Below are 16139 nucleotides of genomic sequence, written 5' to 3'. Positions count from 1 at the left end.
TGGACCAAATACTGATATTAAGAAATCATTAACTTATTTCCAAATTAAATTTACAGAAACTGCTTTATGTGTGGGCAGGAAATGTAGAGAGGTGACATGGAAATCTGACCCCCATCTGGAAATGAACACCAACATTCCTCTTGAAAAGATCACCTATCATCTTAGAAAAGAATATAACACCTTCTTGAAAATTTGGCAACCTTATCTAGAACATATAGGCACTTCAGTGATCCCACCCTAGGGATGTTGTGGTCGCTGAATCACGGTGCAAAATGAAGAGGTGTAGTTGAGTTGAGTTCAAACAGAAAAGAACAGTTTCCTGTTGGACCCGTGGATATTTTAAAACCATGGGCGTCCCCGAACCACACATAGCCGAAGGTGACGTCATCTCGCTGCCTGAGACTTCCCGAGTTGGTTCGATTTTCTGGCAGGTGAACTGCCATGATGTGATTTATTTCTAGCTAGCCAGTAGACCTCTATAAAGTCTTTAACACAGTGGTAATATCGAGATGGAAGAGGTCGACAGCATCGAGTCCACGCTGCTGAAGATCCAGCTGCGCTGGGTGGGTCACGTCTCCAGAATGGAGGACCATCGCCTTCCCAAGATCGTGTTATATGGCGAGCTCTCCACTGGCCACCGTGACAGAGGTGCACCAAAGAAAAGGTACAAAGACTGCCTAAAGAAATCTCTTGGTCCCTGCCACATTGACCACCGCCAGTGGGCTGATATTGCCTCAAACCGTGCATCTTGGCGCCTCACAGTTCGGCGGGCAGCAACCTCCTTTGAAGAAGACCGCAGAGCCCACCTCACTGACAAAAGGCAAAGGAGGAAAAACCCAACACCCAACCCCAACCCACCAATTTTCCCCTGCAACTGCTGCAACCATGTCTGCCTGTCCCGCATCGGACTTGTCAGCCACAAACGAGCCTGCAGCTGACGTGGACATTTACCCCCTCCATAAATCTTCATCCGCGAAGCCAAGCCAAAGAAAGAAGAAAGAATATCATGTCTCTATGTGTTTCACTGATGATGGGATTTTTCTTTTTCATTGTTTAATTGGGTTTAGACACAAAGGATGGGGAAGTGGGGTTTTAGTGATGTTTTGTATAATTGTTAAATATACTTAAAAATTCAGAATAAAGTTTTTTTTTAATTCTAAGGGTTCAAGAGAGCAAAGATGGAAAAGATGTTTCCAGTACTGGGATAGTCAAGGATCAGAGGCCATGTCCTCAAAAATAAAAGGATTTCCCTTTTGAACAGAGCTGAGGAGAAGCTTCTTCTCCCAGAGGGTGGTGAATCTATAGATTTCATTGCCACCGAAAGTCATGTAGACCAAGTCATTTGGTATATTTAAAATGGAGGTTGATAGATTCTTAATTAGCCAGGGTGTCAAAGGTTAGGGGGAGAAGGCAGAAGAATGGGGTTGAAAAGAAAAATACATACGGGTGGTGTGAGTGTAGTCCCTGGAGTCTCAATCTCTTCCAACCCACTCATCTCTGGAATCAACTAGGTAAACTTCTTGTGCACCTCCTCCAAAGCAAGTATGTCCTTTCTCAAGTCACCGGAACTGCACATAGTTCTTCATGTTCAGATAATATTTCAATTCTGCTCTGAAAATGCATTTAACTGTGCTTTTGGCAAGGATACATGTCACATGATTGCAGGGTTGATTTTACAAACACAAGTTGTGTTCATGAGACATAAAAACAATACAGGACAGGAAGAGGCCCTTTGGCCCACACCACTGACACCGAACACGATGCCAAATCAAACTAACTCTCTTCTGCCTGCACATGATCCATATCCCTCCATTCCCTGCACGTTCACATGTCTATCTCAAAGCCCGTTACATGCTACAATTGTATCTGTTTCCACCATTACCCTGGCAGCCCTTTCCAGACACCCACCACTCTCTGTGTAAAAAACAACCTGCACCACACACCCCCTTTAAACTGTCTCCCTCCCTCTCACCTTAAATGCTTATCTGAAAGTACTTGACATTGTTACCCTGGACAAACAATTCTCATCTATGCCAACCTATGCATCTTATAATTTCACCAATTTCTTTCCGTGGCTGTTGCCAAACCCGCTGAATCTCTCCAGCTCCGAAGTAAGCAAGACTGGTACCATGCTGGGGAGGGGTGAAGGCTCAAGATTTGCGAGAGTTGATTTAGGATGGAGGTGAGAAGGAACTGCTTCTCCCAGAGAGGAGTGGATCAATGGAATTCTCTGTGCTCGGAAACAGTAGAGGCCGCCTCATTAAATATATTTAAGACGCAGTCGGGTATATCTTTGCATTGCAGAGGAATTAAGGGCATGAGGTAAAGGTGGGCCGGTAGAGCTAAGTTCATGGCCAGATCAGCCGTGATCTTATTGAATGGCGCAGCAGGCTTGAAGGCCCAGATACTGCCCCTATTGCTTGCGTTCTTACTTGTTGACCTATCCTCTGGAAACACTTGAAAAATAAAATCCAAAAATAAACCAGATATTTAATTTGATGATCTCAACGGGGTTCCTTCCTGTTAACGTTTGCACAATCCTGTTACGCAATTCATTAATTAAAACAAATTTCGATTTGGTTCTCCTAAAACTTTCTGCACTGACTCACAGTGGTACGATTAAATTAAGGGTTTCTGAAAAGTGTTATGTGATTTTATATCCCATTAATATTCATGCAATTAAATATCAGCAGCTTTTCTTGTAACAGATAATTAGGACAATGTCACAGCACATAAAGCATTTATTTTACTTAATTATAATATTGTACTGATTTTTAATCGCCATACACCAAACGCTAACAAATTGCTCAGGGACAGAGGCATAATTTTAAATGCGTGAAATAACTGAGTCAGGTAAATGTATTTAATGTTATAGTTTACTCTTCTGGTTTAGGGATAATGGAATTTATTCTCTTTCAGGTTTAGAACTCCCAGGGGAAATACAAATATCATTAACTGACAATAAACGGAAAATAAAGCACTAATGCTCCATGTAGCCTGACATATCTTTAATGAGAGCAGAAAAGCAAAGAGATTTGCAGGTACAGATGTTTACACTTTTCTTAATCAGTTTATCAACATTTAATTAGGATCAGAGTAAATAAGCTCCTTGGAATCAAGTTTTCCTTTAGTTGGTGCTAACAGATATGGTCATCAGAATGGAGCTCGTCTGTGCAGTGGTGGTGGCAGTCTCGTGCCAGAGAATCTCAACAGGTCACGCTGCGTCCAGAGGATGCAAAGGGCACTCGACGTTTCGGGCCCGAACCCTTCATCTGGAACATGGAAACAAAAGTAGATGCCTGAATTAGAAGGGTGGGTGGTGGGTGGGGGGGGGTAGGAGGAGATGAGGGGGAAGGGAAGGGGGAAGGGGGAGGAGCACAGGCTTACCGGTAGGAGGTCAGGTGGAGACAGCTGAGAAGTGATGGGGGAGAAGGCAGAGGGCTAAGATGGGTCGCTCTCTCTGAGAGGAGAAGGAAGGCAAGAGGGTGGGGAGTCGGAGGAAGGGAGGCAAAGGAATAAGGGAGAAACTTGGGAGAGGGGGGTTACCGGAGAAAAAGAAGTCAATATTGATGTATTCTGTTTGGAGCCTGATGAGACAGATGTTCTTCCTTCATTTTGTGGGTTGCCTCAATTTGGCACTACATGAAGCATGACAATGGGATGAAAATCAAATGGCTGGTCAAGGGGAGGTCCTTACTGTTATAGCGGAGAGAACAAAAGTGCCCAACGAAATGATCTCCAAGTCTGCATCCTGTCTTCCTGATGTAGAGGAGGCCACAGTTTCACATGTATTCCTTTTATTGTTGAACCTCGGTCTGAGTTACGTGGTGAAGCCTTTCTCTCTGCAGATTGCCATCAATGTCCTGTTTCAGACCAGTGGTGCAGCTGGTAGAGGTGCTGGCACTTGTTTCCACCAGCGTGGGTTCAATCCTGACCTCAGGTGTCGTCTGTGTGGAGTTCATCCGTTCTCCCTGTGACTATGTGGCATGTTCACCTGACAGATGCAGTTTCCTGCCATCTCTCAAACAAGTGAGGGTGGCTGGGTTAACTGTAACTTGCCTCCTACTGTATGTTCTAATGGGGAGAACAAATCAGAAGATTGAAAAAGATGTCTGTAACTTGAAGCGGGTGAGGGTATATAAGATTATAAGGGTCTTAGTTAGGATGGACAACTAACAGCTTTATCTTGGGGCGACAATTGTAAATATATCTGTTTAAGGTGAGTAGTGGAACATTTAGGGAAGAAGTCAGAGCTAAGTTTTTTTGCACAGAGAGTGGTGGGTGCCTTGAAGTGCCAGTTAATGAAGAAGACGAAGACTGTGTAGTTAACCAGAAATCATGGCTTTTATTAGCAGAAACTAGTGGTACAATAATGAATGATAATGGGTACATACACAGTTATACCCAAGGGGGGTGTCTTTAGTGGTAGAGATAATACATGTCCAATGTCAGTAAAGCACAGCGAAAGACTGACAGCACGACACAGATTCGCCATATGCCTGGAATGCATTGCCGAGTGTAGTGTTGGAGGATGGTACAATAGAGACCTTCAAAAGTTTCTGAGATGGGCACATGTGTGTAAAAAAAAAAAATTAGGGGGCTTTGAAAAATTAGATTGTCATGAAGTAGGTTTACAAAAATCAGCCAACGTCATGAGCCAAAGGGACCACTACTGTGTACAAAGTTTGATGTCCTAATTCACCTGCAGGTTACTGGATGACTTAAATTATAAGGAGAGATTGGATTGGCTGGGACTTCATTTGCTGGAGTATAGGAGACTGAACGGTGTTCTTATTAGAGGGCTGTTAAACTATGAGAGACATGGAGAAAGTGAATCGTCAGTCTTTTTCACGGGTAAATGATTCTAAAACCAGAGGGAAAGGTTGAAGGTCAGAAGGAAGAGGTTTTAGAGGGACCTGAGGGGCAACATTTTTGCTCAGAGGGTGGTCCATATCTGGAACAAGCTGCCAGAGGAAGCAGAAAGAAGCAGGTGAAAATCTGGAAGTCTGCAGAAAATGGAGAAGATGCTGGAGGAACTCAGCAGCCCAGCGATTAATGATGAAAGTCAATAGATATCTGATGTTTTGGGGCGGAACCCTTCATCGGAAATGCCAAGGATTGGGCAGTAGACAATGAGAAGGTGGGGAGGGGGAAGGGTGAGGGGGGTGGGGAGGAGCACAGGCTGATAGGTGAACACAGGTGTGAGGGACAAGAAGAGAAAGGAGCTGAGAACTGATAGGGGGAAGGGGCAAGGGCTGAGATGTTGTGATCCACGTGGGGACCAATGACATAGATAGAAGTGGGGATGAGGTCCTGAAAAAAGAATATATGGTGTTAGGAAATGTTAAAAGGCAGGACCTCAAGGGTGGTCATCTCGGGATTGGTGTCTGTGCCATGCACTAGAGAGGGTAGGAATAGGAAGATGTGGCGAATGAATGTGTGAATAAAAAGTTGGTGCAGAGGGCAGAAGTTCAGATTTCTGGATCATTGGGATCCCTTCTGCAAAAAGGACGGGCTGCACTTGAACTGGAGGGGTACCAATATCCTGGCAGCCAGGTTTGCTAGAGCTGTTGGGGAGGGTTTAAACTAGTTTGGCAGGGGGGAGGGTTGGGAATCAGAATGAGAGTGAGGTTAGAGTAGAAGAACACCTGGATTTGAGAGGAACTAGAATGTTAAAGTTAATGAAGGAGGGGGTGGCAAAAGTAGATGGTAATCAAAGGAGTGAATGAGAGGGACATTCTCTTAAGTGTAGATATTTCAATGCAAGGAATATGGTAAGTCAGGTAGATGAGCTTAGAGCATGGATTGATACATGGAAGCATGATATTGTAGCCATCAGTGAAACTTTGTTGCCAGAGGAGCATGATTGGCAGCTAAATGTTCCAGGGTTCCATTGTTTTGGTGTGATAGAACAGAGGGGATAAAAGGTGGAGGAGTTGCATTGCTTGTTAGAGAAAACATTACAGCGGGGCTATGACAGGATAGATTGGAGGGCTCGTCCAGTGAGGCTACTTGAGTGGAAGTGAGGAATGGGAAAGGCATGAAAACACTAATGGGGGTGTATTATATACCCCGTAATGGGCTGAGGGAATTAGAGGAGCAAATTTGTAAGGAGATAGCAGATATGGTGGTGATTGTAGGAGATGGTAACTTTCCACACATTGACTGGGACGCCCATACCGTAAAAAGGCTGGATGAGTTGGAGTTTGTCAGGAAAGTTTTCTAAATCAATACATAGAAGACTGACTAGTGAAGGGGCAGTATGGACCTCCTATTAGGGAACAAGATAGGTCAGGTGACAGATGTTTGTGTTAGGGAACATTTTGGGTCTAGTGATTATAATACTATTAGTCCTAAGTTAATACTGGAGGAGGATAGGGCTGGGCCTAAGTTTAAGGTTCTTGATTGGAACAAGACTAATTTTGAGGAGATGAAAAAGGATTTAGAAGGTGTGGATTGGGATCATTTATTTTCTGGGAAGGATGTTACTGATAAATGGAGGATATTCAAAGGGGAAATTTTGAGGACACAGAGTTGGTTTGTCCCTGTGAGGATTAAAGGAAAGGTTAAGAAATATAGGGTGTCTTGGTTTTGAAGGGATATTTGGAATTTGGTTCGGAGGAAGGGGGATGTGTTCAACAGGTATAGACAGCAAGGAATAAATGAGGTGTTTGAGGAACATAAGGAGTGTAAAAAAAAATCTTAAGAAAGAAATTAGAAAGGATAAAAGGAAATGTGAGGCTGCTTTGACAGGCAAGGTAAAAATAAATCCAAAGGGTTTCTACAGGTACATTAAAAGTAAAAGAACAGTGAGGGATAAAATTGGGCTCCTTGAGGAACAGAGGGGTAGTGAATGTGAGAAGACAGAAGAGAGGGGGTGAAATTTTAAATGATTTTTTTTCTTCAGTATTCACTAAGGAAAAAAAATATTGAGCCAGGTGAATAAAGGAAATTTGTTAGTGAGGTCATGAAGAATATACAGATTAAGGAGGAGGGAGTACTGGCTATTTTAAAGACAATAAAGGTGGATAAATCTCTGGGTCCTGACAAGATATACACTAGGACCCTGAGGGAGGTTTGCGTATATATAGTGTGGGCTCTGACAGAAATAGTTAAAATGTCACTGGCCATGGGGGAGGTGCCGGAGGACTGGAGGGTGGCTCGTGTGGTTCTGCTGTTTAAGAAAGGCTCCAAAGTAAACCTGGTAATTATAGGCCTGTAAGTCTGACATCGGTGATGGGTAAATTAATGGAAAGAGTTCTTAGAGATGGTATATACAATTATTTGGAAAAACAGGGATTGATTAGGAGTAGTCAACACGGTTTTGTACATGGTAAATCATGTTTAACAAATCTTATAGAGTTTTTCAAGGAGGTTACCAAGGGAAAGGCTGTGGGTGTTGTCTATATGGACTTCAGTAAGGACTTTGACAAGGTTTCACATTAGAGATTAGTTAGGAATGTTCAAGCATCAGGTATTAATGTTGAAATAGTGAAATGGATTCAACAATGGTTGGATGGGAGTTGCCAGAGAGGAGTGGTGGAAAATTGTTGGTCAAATTGGAGGTCGGTGACTAGTGGAGTTCCTTAGGGAATCAGTACTGGGTCCATTGTTGTTTATCATAATATATTAATGATCTAGATTATATGGTGGTAAATTGAATTAGTAAGAATGCAGATGATATAAAGATTGGTGGTGTCGTGGACAATGAAGAAGGTTATCAAAGCTTGAAGTGGGATATAGGCCGGTTAGAAGAGTGGGCTGAAAGATGGCAGATGGAGTTTAATACTGATAAATTTGAGGTGCTACATTTTGGTCAGACTAATCAGCAAAGGTTATACATGTTAAATAGTCGACAATTGAGGAGTTCAGTAGGACAAAGGGATTTAGGAATTCTGGTACATAATTACCTGAACGTGGAGTCACATATAGATAGGGTGGCGAAGAAAGCATTTGGTATGGTGGCCTTCATAAATCAGAGTATTGAATACAGGAGTTGGGATGACATGGTGAAGCTGTATAAGGCATTGGTGAGGCCAAATATGGAATATTGTGTGCAGTTTTGGTCGCCGAATTATAGGAAGGATATAAACAGAATAGAGAGGGTGCGGAGGAGATTTAAAAGAATGTCACCTGGATTTCAAGATTTGAGTTAAGGGCGAGGTTGAGCAGGCTGGGACTTTATTCCCTGGAGTGTAGAAGATTATGGGGTGATTTGATAGAGATATTTAATTATATTGAGAGTGGGGGAGATTCAAACAAGAGAGCAAGGATTGAGATTGAAGGGGGATAATTTAAGGGAAACATGAGGGGGAAACACTCATGTGGTGGGAGTGTGGAATGAGTTTTCAGCTGAAGTGGTAGACATGGGTTTGATTTTAATATTTAAGGAAAAGTTGGATAGGTATATGGACAAGAGAGGTGTAGAGGGTTAAGGGCCGGGTGTTGGTCAATGGGATTAGGTGGGATAATCTGATCGGCATGGACTAAAAGGGCCAAACTGGCCTGTTTCTGTGTTGTAATTGTGAGAGATGATAAAAACTGATATACAAATATGAACATGAAGAAACAAAAATTGATACATGAGTAAATGAATGAAGCCAGTACAAACAGGATGAGACATGGATATTAGAATGCAGGAAGCAGAATCAATCTGAGACACCGTGAGCAGGAAAGGGCTTTGGCAAATACTAGAGTGCATCGGATGCCCCCCAAAGTTCCTCAACATGGTTATCCAACTGCACGAAAACCAACAAGGTTGGGTCAGATACAGCAACGAGCTCTCTGAACCCTTCTCCATTAACAATGGCGTGAAGCAAGGCTGCATTCTCGCACCAACCCTCTTTTCAATCTTCTTCACCATGATGCTGAACCAAGCCATGAAAGACCTCAACAATGAAGACGCTGTTTACATCCGGTACCACACGGATGATAGACTCTTCAATCTGAGGCGCCTGCAAGCTCACACCAAGACACAAGAGCAACTTGTCCGTGAACTACTCTTTGCAGACGATGCCGCTTTAGTTGCCCATTCAGAGCCAGCTCTTCAGCGCTTGACGTCCTGTTTTGCAGAAACTGCCAAAATGTTTGGCCTGGAAGTCAGCCTGAAGAAAACTGAGGTCCTCCATCAGCCAGCTCCCCACCATGACTACCAGCCACCCCCCCACCACATCTCCATCAGGCACACAAAACTCAAAACGGTCAACCAGTTTACTTATCTCGGCTGCACCATTTCATCAGATGCACGGATCGACAACGAGATAGACAACAGACTCGCCAAGGCAAATAGCGCCTTTGGAAGACTACACAAGAGAGTCTGGAAAAACAACCAAATGACAAACCTCACAAAGATAAGCGTATACAGAGCCGTTGTCATACCCACACTCCTGTTCGGCTCCGAATCATGGGTCCTCTACTGGCATCACCTACGGCTCCTAGAACGCTTCCACCAGCGTTGTCTCCGCTCCATCCTCAACATTCATTGGAGCGACTTCATCCCTAACATCGAAGTACTCGAGATGGCAGAGGCCGACAGCATCGAATCCACGCTGCTGAAGATCCAACTGCGCTGGGTAGGTCACGTCTCCAGAATGGAGGACCATCGCCTTCCCAAGATCATTTTATATGGCGAGCTCTCCACTGGCCATCGTGACAGAGGTGCACCAAAGAAGAGGTACAAGGACTGCCTAAAGAAATCTCTTGGTGCCTGCCATATTGACCACCGCCAGTGGGCTGATATCCCCTCAAACCATGCATCTTTGCGCCTCACAGTTCGGCGGGCAGCAACCTCCTTTGAAGAAGACCACAGAGCCCACCTCACTGACAAAAGACAAAGGAGGAAAAACCCAACGCCCAACCCCAACCAACCAATTTTCCCTTGCAACCGCTGCAACCGTGTCTGCCTGTCCCGCATCGGACTTGTCAGCCACAAACGAGCCTGCAGCTGCCGTGGACTTTTACCCCCTCCATAAATCTTCGTCCGCGAAGCCAAGCCAAAGAAGGAGACAATAGATAATAGAATGTAGGAAGTAGAGTTAGTCTGAATGAGATAAGGGTCTTCTAGCCCCAGATAGAATTAGCAAGTTTGAATATGTAATTAGTAAGCGAAGAGGGCACAGCCCTGAGGGTCGGGAAGGTGTGAATTAGAACAAAGACAGGGTTGTGAATAAGGACAATGAGGATAATGACATGAGAAGACACCGACAGGATACCTGGTCCTCCAAGTGCACAGACAGCAGGTAGGCAGGCAGGATTACCTAATTCCAAACCTCTCCAGGAGGCAGAAGAATGTAAGGGGGAGGGTATTCCTATACTGAAATGAACTGTATAAAAGTTGGGTGAGCCCCAATGTATGTGTGTATTCCCATGGTAAGGGGAAGCACCCAACTTTGCATTGTTGTATAATAAATGTTCTTTGTTCTCAATTTTTGTCTCAAGCAATTTCTGTGAAGGTACTTCTATTTCTAACATAGTTGTTACATGCACCTGTGCCTATGTCAATAAACTTACATTGGTGGTTAACAAGAAAAATCTTCAGATACTGGGGTCCAGTGCCATGCATCAAAAGTACACTTTTGTGTACTAAACTCACTTTGGACATTGGGCAGTGAACATTTCAGGTTGAGACCTGTTTTTCAAGGTGAGAGGGAGACTGGGTGTGGGAACACAGAGAGAACTTTTCTTAGGGAAGATAAATGCATTAATTTCAATTGATCCAGCCGTTCGTGAGAGAGTTCCAGATTTTCACGAGTCAACTGATAATAAACCACAAAGGAATATTGTGTGCCATTAAATCCAATCTTTATAACCTCTGTGTTCGGGGTCATTTACCATTCATTTACTGGATCCATTGTAAACTTTCAGCCCAAATCAATGAGCGGTGGAATATAATTTATAACACTCTCATGCTATTGACAAAAATGCACTTGTGAGTTGATCTGCTCACATATCCACGCGTCAAGTAGGAAATCGTTGTTTGTTGATTTATTGACCAGGCTCGAGAAAATGACTTCCTCAGGTATAATTACACAGGATTAATTTGACAACTGATAATGGTAGCCTGCTCAAACATTTTCTCCACTCTCCTCCCTAAAAAAGACAAATTCCAAGGCAATATTTGCATGAGGAATGTATTTTGGATGATTTGTTTATTTTCAGCTGTTGCTGGGTGTGTGACTGAAATTTAATGCTCCACACAGTTAAACTGCAATGGCAACAGAAACCTGATGCCTGTTTTAATTATTCTCATGCTGCAAGGTTCAGTGTTTTATGGAGAGGGAGTGTATGTGTGGAGTAGGTTTGTAAAGGTTGGCTCATCTTTGCAGGGTTGACAGAGCTAAGGCTTTTCTCTTTGGAGCGATGAAGGACAGGAGGTTACTTAATATAAGATTATGCGGGGGCTTAGATTGGGTGGACAGCCCGCACTTATTTCCTGGGACGGCAATAGCAAATTCCATCTGTTTAAGGTGAGCGGAGGAACATTTGGGGAAGACGTCAAAGGTCAGATTTTTACACAGAGTGGTGGGTGCCTGGAATGCATTGCTGGGATTGTTGGTAAAGGTTGGTACAATAGGAACATTCCAAAGTTTCTTGGATAGATGCAAGAATGTAAGAAAAATATGGGTATGATGGAGTGAAAGATTAGATTGATAGAGAGGTTTACTTTGGTTGGCACAATGTTGTGGACAGAAGGGCCTGTACTGTGCTTTAATGTTCTAGGTTTTATGCTCTATGTCTATCTAATAACCTCTGCCTGAATAGTCTGCTCAAATGGACAGTAACAGGCATGAAAAAGGAATCATCCAGTAAAAGGGAGAAGCACATTTCCAAGAAGCAAATTTGTGGAGAAAATGTCACTGAATAAGAAAACGGTAAGGTTGAGTTAATTCCCTTTCTTTGTTTGAAAGGAAGGTCTTGTAAGGAATCTGAGGAAACAATGTATTCTCCATTAAGAAAGCAAGGCAAACAAAGGCTAAACCGACTTCCAGTCTATTTGTGTCAGATTGAAAAAAATCTAGCTAATAAAAAAAGCCCAAAACATGGTTGAAGTGTCAGCGTCAAGACTCCTGAGAGAAATGTTAAATTCAGGCAGTGGCTGCTTTCCTCCAGGAGACTCATTTGCTGGAGAGCAGAATGTTTTCTCATTTTGTCTTTAAGATGGTGTTCGGATGCTGCCACCCACAGTCCCCTCCTGTACCTCTACCTTTGAGGGACAAGGGTTAGTGGGGGTGGGAGGGGGGGAAGGGAGACCATTTTCATTTCTCAATCCACTCAATCCTTCTCAAGGGTGGTACAGTTAGCATGGTGGTTAGCCCAACACTGTTACAGCGCCCGCCACCCAGATTTGAATCTGGCATTGTCCGTAAGGTGTCTGTATGTTCTCCCCCTGACTGGGTGGGGTTTCCTCCAGGTGCTCTGGTTTCCTCCCGCCCTCCGACGATGTACAGTATGAGTAGGTTAATTGGACGCATGGGTGTAACTGGGTGATGCTGGCTCGTGGGCCAGAAGGGCCTGCTACAGTGCTGCATCTCTAAATTAAAAATTTTAATTATAAATTAAACAGACTGGTCAACAAGGCCTGGAGTGGGGAAAAGGGGGGGAAGGTAGGGGTGAACACTAAAGATGCCAATCTAGCAGAGGATCCGAGCAGGGGCTCAAGGTGTACAGAGGGTTCAAAGTTCATGCCCATGTACATTTGGTGGAAAGGGTGGACGACCTATTCATGTACAACGTTTTGCATGGTTGGTGTTGTGGTTAGCCCAATGTGGTTCGAATTCAGCGGTGACTGTCAAGAGTTTGTATGTTCTTCCCACGACCACGTAGGATTCCTCTGGGAGCACTGAATTCCTCCCATGTTCCAAAGACATGTGAGGTCAGTCAGTTAATTGGTCGCATTGGGTGTATTTGGGCATCATGGGCTTTTGGGCCAGAGGGCATGTTACCATGCTATGTCTCTTTACAGGTGCTCCCCAACATACAAACGCCTGACTTAAGGTTTTTCTTAGTTACAATGGTGCAGTAGTGCGACTCATTATTTACTTTCATGTAATACGTTAAAGTAAGGTTATCACAAGCACCATTGATTTTTCCAATAAATTCTTTGTAGTGTCCCTGGTCAATCACTTCTTTTAGTTCAGTCAGAAAACTTGCAGGGACTGATACAGCACTGTCAGGAGAGTGGGCCAGTGGGATCACTGTGTGGATGATACAGTGCTGTCGGGAGAGAGCGAGGCAGTGGGATCAGTGTGAGGACTGATACAGCACAGTCGGGAGAGAGCGAGGCAGTCGGATCAGTATGAGGACTGATACAGTGCTGTCAGCATACCTGTATTCTTTTTCGACATGACGGGCTTTCGGGATCACAACCCCATCATAAGTTGAGGAGCACCTGTACTAAAGTTAAAGCAGTCGAGCAGCGCCTATGTCAGCAAAGGTTTGGTCAAGGTTTCAGGTCCTGTCATCAACTGCCCCTCTGCCTCCACAGATGCTGCCCGACCCACTGAGCTCCTTCAACTTGCTGCAGATTCCAACCACCTGCACTCTCTTGTGCCTCTCTGGTCATTGTGTGAACCATGGAAATGTCACAAACATTTTGTGGCATTTAATCAAAACAGAGCAGATAATGATTGCCAAAAGAATTCAAAATAATTAGAAATTATTGTCATTAAAATGAAACATTCAACATTCAAGTTCAAACGATTGAATAAACTACAAGCAGAAGCAAATTGAATTGCTTGATGTACCCCTGGAGGCAGTCTGATAGATTCTAGATGTGGAGCAAAGCCCCACCTGTTGGACTGTTGAATTCTGGATTGTAATTACTCCACAAGTGCCCTGAACCAAGCTGATAAATACATCATACAATATCTCATACAAGATCTGAACAATTCAGCTGTTTGTTCAGTGCTTATCAAGCTCCAGGTAACCCAGATGAATGTACATAACAATTCTTATCAATGTGCCACCCTCTATTTTATTGAGATGGAATGTATGAAGCTATTTCCAGCTCATTCTGAATTCAGCAACAAACCGTTCAGTTTTCTTTGCCTAGTTTTACTGCTCACTTTCCAGAGCTCTTTTGGGTACGAGAATTTAATGCTGAGTGGTCGCATCAGCTTTAGTGGTGAGCATGAAAGAAATGAGTTGCCGTAAAAAAAACCTTCTGAATGTTCCGTAGGAAATTAAAATCTGCATATCCATTCCCGCTATGAGCTCCATTTGGCTCCACCACTTTAATTTGGTGGCTATGGGAACTAACTGTCCAAAGTGCAGCGTCCCAATGTGCTGGGAGGAAGTCGGCAGGTCACGCAACATCCAGAGGAAGTTGAAGGAAGTCCTTGTTTCGGGCCTGAGCCCTTTGTCAGAAATAAGTTAAAAAAAAAAGAGTCGTCTGAATAAAAATGACCTTTTGTGGTGCGCTGTGGTGCAGCAACCAGACCCAAAACAAATAAACCTGTATTACCAGCTTTAATTCACTTATACTCTGTTGGACACCAGTAGTAGTCTCCATAGCTCCACATGTGACTGGCCCGGGAAGTGATTGACAGCTGGCCAGATGGAGTCAGCCTCCCAGGTGGTCTTCCCGCAGGTACAGAGGTCGCCGCCCCCCCCCCCCCCCACCTCTGGCCCCGCAGTAGGCTGGTGGATGCACAGTACAGTGCTGTGATTGTATCACCACAACTTTTTTTCAAGTGTCAACACTATACAGAACAAAAGACAAGAGCCGGATTTTTGTTTTTGCCAACTGCTACCACTGTGCAAAGGAAGTGAATGAAGATTCAACTGCTAACCTGGTAAGATACTTGGAGACACAAGGGACTCCAAGTGGGAGAATCTGGAGCAAAGAGTAAACTCTTGGGGGAACACAGCAGGTCAGGCAGCATCTGTGGAACTAAAGGGACAGTCGCTGTTTTGGGTCAAGGCTCTTCATGAGTGAATCTCCTCACATGCCCATCTGCCCAATTCAGTAGCCACCTACTGTCCTGCCTACGGATGAGCCTGTGTTGTCTTCATCAATCACTGTGGAGCCAACAGAATGCAAAATGGAAGAAAGTCACCATTGATCCATATGGACAGGCTAAGAAAGTCAAGGTGAATTTATTTTTTATAATTTAGACATACAGCACAGTAACAGGCCATTTTGGCCCATGAGTCCGTGCCGCCCAATTTACACCTAATTAATCTACGCCCCCGGTACATTTTGAACGGTGGGAGGAAACCAGAGGCCCCCAAGAAAAACCCACATAGACACGGGGAGAATGCACAAACTCCTTACAGACAGCGTGAAATTCAAACCCCAGTCCCGGTCACTGGCTCTGTAAAGGTGCTGCGTTAACCACTAAGCCAACGAAAAATTATCACAAGTGAATCACTGGACAAGACAAAAAAAAGTAAACATTTTCAAACCCAAAGAAGCAAAGAACCTTCCACTCTCAACAGCAGAGAGAAATGTCCACTGATTTATGGTAAGCAATCTGGGAGGGGGAGGTTTAAAGGAACCTGGGGTGCAATCTTTTCACCCAGGTCTTAGGTGGAATCTGGAGCATACTGCCTGAGGATAGGGTGGAGGCAGCACTCCAACAACCTTCAAGAAGAAGTAAGACCCATTTCCTTGTTGACATGTCTGTCCATGGTCTCATGCACTGCCAGACTAAGACGACCTGTAAGTTGGAGGAACAACACCTCGTCTTCTGAAGGGGCTCCCTCCAACCAGATGGCATTAATATTGACGTCTCTGGCTTTCATTTAACCCCCCCCCCACACTTCTACCCCCATCCCCTTCCCCCAGCTCTGTCTCTCCCTTCCGTCTCCTTTCACGCTAACATGATAAATTCTTACCTCCTCCCTTATCATATCCAATTAACACCTTTTGTTGGTCTGGATTCCTCCCCCAGCTGGCACTGTCTGAATTCTGGGACTTTCTGAGATTTCCTGCTTCAGGCTCATTCTCATTATTCCTTGAAGAAGGACTCAGGCCCGAAACATATTTTTGTCTCCTATGGACGCTGCAAAGACCTGCTGAGTTCTTCCAGGATTTCAGTGGGTGTATACTTTGTGAAGGCATAGTAGGTTATGGGATGAGTGCTGGCAAATAGAACGCTACAACACAGAAACAGGCCCTTTGGCCCATCTAATCTGTG

At 44.1% G+C, this 16139-nt stretch overlaps 1 long non-coding RNA gene across 2 annotated transcripts in view; it reads right to left on the bottom strand.

Annotated features, from left to right (window-relative positions):
* Positions 1 to 3022: 3022 nt before the first annotated feature.
* The window catches only part of LOC138737502 (uncharacterized), a 72760-nt gene continuing 59643 nt past the window's right edge, over positions 3023 to 16139 (bottom strand). For both annotated transcript variants that reach the window (XR_011340980.1, XR_011340981.1), the window contains exon 3: positions 3023 to 3272. This is a non-coding gene — a long non-coding RNA (uncharacterized lncRNA). The remainder of the gene's footprint in view (positions 3273 to 16139) is intronic.

This window comes from Narcine bancroftii, chromosome 6, assembly GCF_036971445.1.
Source record: "Narcine bancroftii isolate sNarBan1 chromosome 6, sNarBan1.hap1, whole genome shotgun sequence".
Classification (NCBI taxonomy): Eukaryota; Metazoa; Chordata; class Chondrichthyes; order Torpediniformes; family Narcinidae; genus Narcine; species Narcine bancroftii.
This window is presented reverse-complemented; position numbering and strand designations above follow the sequence as displayed.